Genomic DNA, 6,248 nt, shown 5'->3' with positions numbered 1-6,248 from the left:
TTAGGGTATAGCATTAACAGCAAAGGCTTTTCTCCTTGTGTCCTACAGTTGATGCCAAAGGGGTGCTTAATTTTGAACAGTACTGTGAGAACAATGAGCTATGCTTAATCATTAAGTAATTCTAAACACCAGAAATCACCTGCCTCTTACATCCTCTCCCTATTCTAGAAGTCTACCAGCATTCAGACCAGACACTTGGCTTTCAAAATTGATGGCAGGTATCCAGTTGGAGAAATGTGGTTACCTTTGAATTATGGCCTTTGCATCATACCATATCCTATTTCATTACATCATATTTTATCCCATCAGCACAGAACTTGATGCTGCACCAAGCAATGAACTTTGAAAGTGAATTTTTGCACAGCTGCACACAAAACAAGAAATCTCTAGGTATAATGGGTAAGAACTGATATGCCTATATACCATGGGAAGACTTGCTGTAATACAGTCTGAGAGGTTCGTAATCAATGACAAGTGAAACCTTATGTTGACATTAGGATACACAGATAAAGCAGATTTCCATGCTCAAACTCATGATAATATCCGAGGAGTGAAGAGAGTTGGACAAAGAGATGGGTGTATAAACAGATACAAAACTGTAAAAATCATGGTGTGTAACAGCACATTGTTCAGATTTTGCTCCTGGTACTGTAACTCTTTTAAGCATGGTAGAAGCCTGCTGTTGAGAGGACAGTGCAACACTTGATCAATACAAGAAGGATAAACGTTTCAGCAATTCTTAATACTGTACTACTGAGCAATACGGAAAAGGTCAGCAAGCTTTCATATGCCATAAAGATGGTTCCTCTGCAACCACTTTAATAGACTAACCACTAGGACTGGTTAATAGTGGGTTGGGGGGAATGCCGTTTAAAAAACTGCTGAAATTTTTTTGTTGTTCTTCATTAAAATTTCCAAATTTTCAAATTGTTCAGAGCAACTCTACAAGCCACATACTGACCACACCTGTTTTATCTCCTAATGGCATTAACCTTCTCCAAGGAAGCTCATTTCTCTTTAGGGGGGAGTTGGAAGTCAAATCAAAAGTCAGCTATACTTCCAAAGGCCCTGAATGCTAAACACCTCCGCTTTCTTTTCTCACTCCCTTCCAAAACATTGCAGCCAGATCTGCTTTATGTTACTCAGCTCTACAGCCTGTTATGTCAGTGATAACTTTGCTTTCATTGTTTTGCAGCAGACCACACACTTTGGCAGAGTTCAGGTACATCTCGGTTAGGAGGGCAGGGGGACCCTGGTCTAAAAGAATGAGAAGGACAATGACTGAACAGTACTTAACTGGGGTAATAAAATGTCAGTCCTTATTAATGAACATAATTTTGAATCTTCTTTGTGTTAGATATTGCCAAGATGTAATAGGAAGATATTTTAAAGAATTCCAGTTCTAGCTGACAATGTTAACTTACTTTACACCAAAACAGAACAGGGGATGTAACATTTAAGTGGCCATGACATACCTGATACTGGAGCTGGTCTGGTAATGAAACAAAGGGATTTGTGAATGAATTCATTAATAAACAACGCAAATTCAATTCAGTGCTGTTCCGAGGGCTATACTGAAACAAATCTGTGACATGATCCACACAGAGTTTGCAGGATCTGGACTACAGGTTGTAAGCAGGGACCATGTTTTCCTATGTGTTTGTACATTGCCTATCACAATAGGGCCCCAATTTCACCAGGAGTATGTGGGCACTAACACAGTACAAATAATAAATAAAACAACTGAACCAATTAATTTATAATCATTCATACCAGAAAAAAAATGTACACTACTTTGAAAAGTATCACAGATGTACCATATCTGTAGAATCAGCTGCAGCAAACAAACAGGGTCCTGCATAGCATATTCACTGCCAGGCTTGGATTATTAGTTTTGTAACTCATTAGCTACTTGATATCAATGTCAGCAAAAGATCAAAGTCTGGAGGCTTCATTAAAAGTCATCAGACCAGCATAATATCATTTGTACTGTGGTGGCACCAAGAGACCCAATCTAAAATCAGGGCTGTATTGTGCAGTACAAAGAATCCTTGCCCTGAAGTGCTTAATAGCTAAATAGATGAAAGGAAGTACTGTTATCCCCATTTTACAGACGGGGAAGTGAGACAGGGAGAGTTTAAGGTCTTTAGGGCCTAATGATGCAAACAGGTGCCTATGGAATTGTCAAAAGACCTCTGCACTGAACTCCCATTGCAATCAATGTCACTAGGTGCCTAGCTGCACCTTTAGGTGCCTTAAGAACTTTAAAAATCTAGCCCTATGTGATTTGACCAAGGTCACATACAGCTGGAAATTGAAACCAGAGCTGAGAACGGAAACCAAATATCCCGAGTTTCCACCCAGAGCCTAAACCACAATCATTCCTCTCCCTTCTTTTGTTTTAGTATTTTTTCTGTAAGACTAAACATACTGAAATTCCTCAGAGACTAAAAAATGATGGATTCTTAATTAACTGCTCAGAGACTGGTTTTGCAGGGTGAAAATGCTCCTCAGGGTCCTTTCATGACCTAGGGTCAGAGGTCACGGAATCTGTAGCTAGCCCAATAAAAGTGTGGAAACAGCTTTTAGGATATCTGTCTAGGAAGCTGAGCTGGATAAAAGCTCCCCAAACTGTTTTTAGATGTCCTGCTTCCAGGGAATGTGTTTTCATCATACAAATTAAAGTACTTGGGAGAACCATTTCCAACACTCAGGCAATATTTAGGGTGAGCAGACATCCCGATATTATCATGACTGTCCTGATATTAGGGGCTTTGTCTTACGTAGGCAACTCTACCCCCACCCCTGAAAATAAAGGCTCCCCATTTTTCACTCTTGCTATCTGGTCACCCTAGCAATATTGTATGCTAAAAGAATGACATATTTTAAATGAACCTATCAAATTGATCAGGGAAGGGTGCAGACCAGCTGTTCCCTCTGTCATCTGACAGAGGGGCCAAGGATGGAGGCAGGGGAGGGGGAGGTGTGGTGCCAAATCTCCTCCCTCATAGTAAAAGAACAGTTGGAGTGTATTAGTGCTTATAATTGCTTTTACATTATAAAGAAATAGGGACCACAGATATTTGGAAATACAATATTAATGAGAGACTCCTACAATAAATGAGTATATTCCACACAACATGCTTATCTTCTTATCACTATACCACAGCACCAGGGCCTATGTGCAATTAAATAAATTAGACTTTATTGAAATCCACTTTGTGTTGCCTAAGTTCTGTACCATTAATCCCCAAGTATAAATGTAGGTTATTCAAACCTCTCAAACTCCTGAGGCCTCAAATGGGCTTTTAAGACACAAAATGAGAGGCATAATAATAATACAATAAAATACTAATTACTAATAATAATAAATGCGAAATTTCACACTACCTGTGGTCAATTTGATAGCCTAAATAACATTTGGCCTAGTTCTGATCTCAGTTACATCAGTGTAAAACTCAACTATTCCACTGCTTTCAATAGACTTATACCTAACTGGTATAAGCATAAGGAAGAGAAAAATTGGGCCTATTGCCTACAGGCTTAATATCTTGATCCAGCTTTTCTGATGTAAACCACTTCCAACAATAAAAATGAATTCCCAGCAGGTCTGTGTGGGAGGGAGATAAAACTGGATCTAAAATGAGAATCATCCCTTGTAAGGCAAGAAAGTGTTTTGCAAGGTTTAAGAGTGTGATCCTCCACGTGTTTAAGCCTCTGTACACTTCTATTATATAAATACCTCAGGTTTAAATGCTCTGTTACATAGCTAAGAATGAAAGGAGTTTCATTTTTTTACAATGCTATTATACAATCAGTGTTTGAAGAGTTGTCTAACATTTGCTAGTAACTGTTTCCACAGCCTAATAGATCCTGCTCCCTCTTCTGGCCAGAAATGTAATAAAGAAATCATTGGTTTCAGAGTAACAGCCGTGTTAGTCTGTATTCGCAAAAAGAAAAGGAGTACTTGTGGCACCTTAGAGACTAACCAATTTATTTGAGCATGAGCTTTCGTGAGCTACAGCTCACTTCATCGGATGCATACCGTGGAAACTGCAGCAGACTTTATATATACACAGAGAATATGAAACAATACCTCCTCCCACCCCACTGTCCTGCTGGTCATTGTCTCCTTCTAACTATGCTTTTGAACATGGGGAGTTGAATATAGGAAAGAAAGTCCTTTGGCAGCACTCAGAGATATACTTCCATTCAATTATCGCATTAGGGTTCATTTTCTCTGTACTAAGGGCTTTCAGGATTCATGTTAAAGAGCCCAGAAAACATCCACCAACAATCTCTGTCCAGCTCACTAGTTAATGCTTTTTTTTTTAGAAGGAGGAGAGGAGGGGAGAATGAAAATCTGTCAGCCTTGCTGTATTTTTGCACCTCCCCTCTTTGCCTTCTCAATTTCACACAATATTAAAGGGACACTGCAGAACTAAAAAAGGAAATAAGCAGAAATGCGGTTTATTGGCAATAGGGGACTTGCCAAAATGTGCCCAGAACATGTCAAATGAACTACAGCATCCAAAACAGATGCATAAAAAGAATGAAAAAGTGGAGGTGGAGGGGGGATTTAGGATAGGGTGATAAGGTTCTCAATAATTATTCTATTACTTCTAACCAGCCTCCACAATGTCATTTCTGAGACATTCCAAAAAATGCAGCATGCATGTTTACAATTAAGTTGCACCTAAATACTTTATATAAAGGGTAATACTATAAGCAAAATCCTTCTTATAATAAAGAGGTTAAGATGATTAGCATTGAAAAGTATACTGTATTTTTTTAGTTGGAACAATAAGTGTCTGTACAGCTGCTATTTTGTTTGCTAATTAGACAATAACAATTGAAAGAGAAATAACTCATCATTTAAAAACTTCTGGAATGTGCTCTTTTTGTAGAATTTCAGGTTTGCATACAATAGTCATTTCCAGTTCATGGTGTCCTATTCCTTGCTCCTTTTTGGGTACAGACACTGTTATATCCATTTAAGATACAGATTTTTTTTTCCACTTTGCCTTCCTTCAAGCCTATAGTAGAAGACTGATCCACAGTAAAACACTCTTAAAAGAAAACTGTAGTAATTTAGCTCAAAGCAGCAATCAAAGTTCACAGGGGAAGGAACACCTCCACCTCTTGCCATATACAATCAGTGAACTGTATTTTGAAACTAACCTCTCATATTAAGGATGCTATTTCTGAATCTAATATTAGCAGGAAGCATGTTTAAACATTAAACATTAATATTCTCTTGAGATGAAAGCATATTACAACAGCAGGACTCTTCTATTGGGCTTCTACCCTACTGGTGTCAAAAACTATGGGCCCAATCCTGCAATCTTTTATTCAAGCACGTTTCCAAATGAATGCAAGTTTGCCTGAGTAAAATCTGTGGAGTAGGTCCTGTGATCAGATAGAAATGCCTCCTTCCATGAAAAGAACCTTGTTTGCAAATACATTTCACAGTTTCTACAAGGTGAGAAGTTCTTTCAACTCCTGTGCATACAGATTTAAGTTTTCTTTGAAAGGAATCATGCTAAATGCACAGTGGGCTACTGCTGTTGTCTGAACACCATGTCATAATAAGAGATTGGAATTTTTCTCTTATTGAAACAGTTACTCAGTGAATAGCTCTTCATTATCTAAGAGATAACCAGGAAAAAATTTAATAAATATTTTACCCATTGCATCAAAAATAAATATCATTTATAAAACATCCAGTACTTATGCTTCTCATCATAATACAGTGTATAGAAATGTGTCCAATACAGATGATATTTACAAATGTTCGTCTGAATCTTTCCATGTAATGCATTCTTCCAGTTACATTAAAGTTATATAAAATCAGAATGTAGCTTCTCTCATAATAATACCAACAATGTATATTAAAGGTAAAAGTAAAACTCTTATGAGAATACAGAAGGGTTTCAAGTAGGAAGAATGGCTTTGAATATTATATTTTAAGTGGTGTTTATTGGAACTTAACACTACATCATTTTAGAATTGCAGCCAATGTTTGAGAGGAATTTGTTATTACTTAACCAAACAAGAGAACATATAAAAGCAAGCTGACTTTTTGAGAAAAAAAAAGTTTAATAATACAGTAATAGTTGTAGTATCGTCCAGTAAAAGTGTACTGTAAAAATGCTCTGAATATTAATTTACCTCAGATAATTTTAGAGTTGTAAATACTTGTATTATAGTGAGGTAGACAGTAAAAAAAAATCTCCATTATTAACACA

Source organism: Lepidochelys kempii, chromosome 2, assembly GCF_965140285.1.
Source record: "Lepidochelys kempii isolate rLepKem1 chromosome 2, rLepKem1.hap1, whole genome shotgun sequence".
Taxonomy (NCBI): Eukaryota; Metazoa; Chordata; order Testudines; family Cheloniidae; genus Lepidochelys; species Lepidochelys kempii.
Note: the sequence above shows the minus strand (reverse complement) of the source record.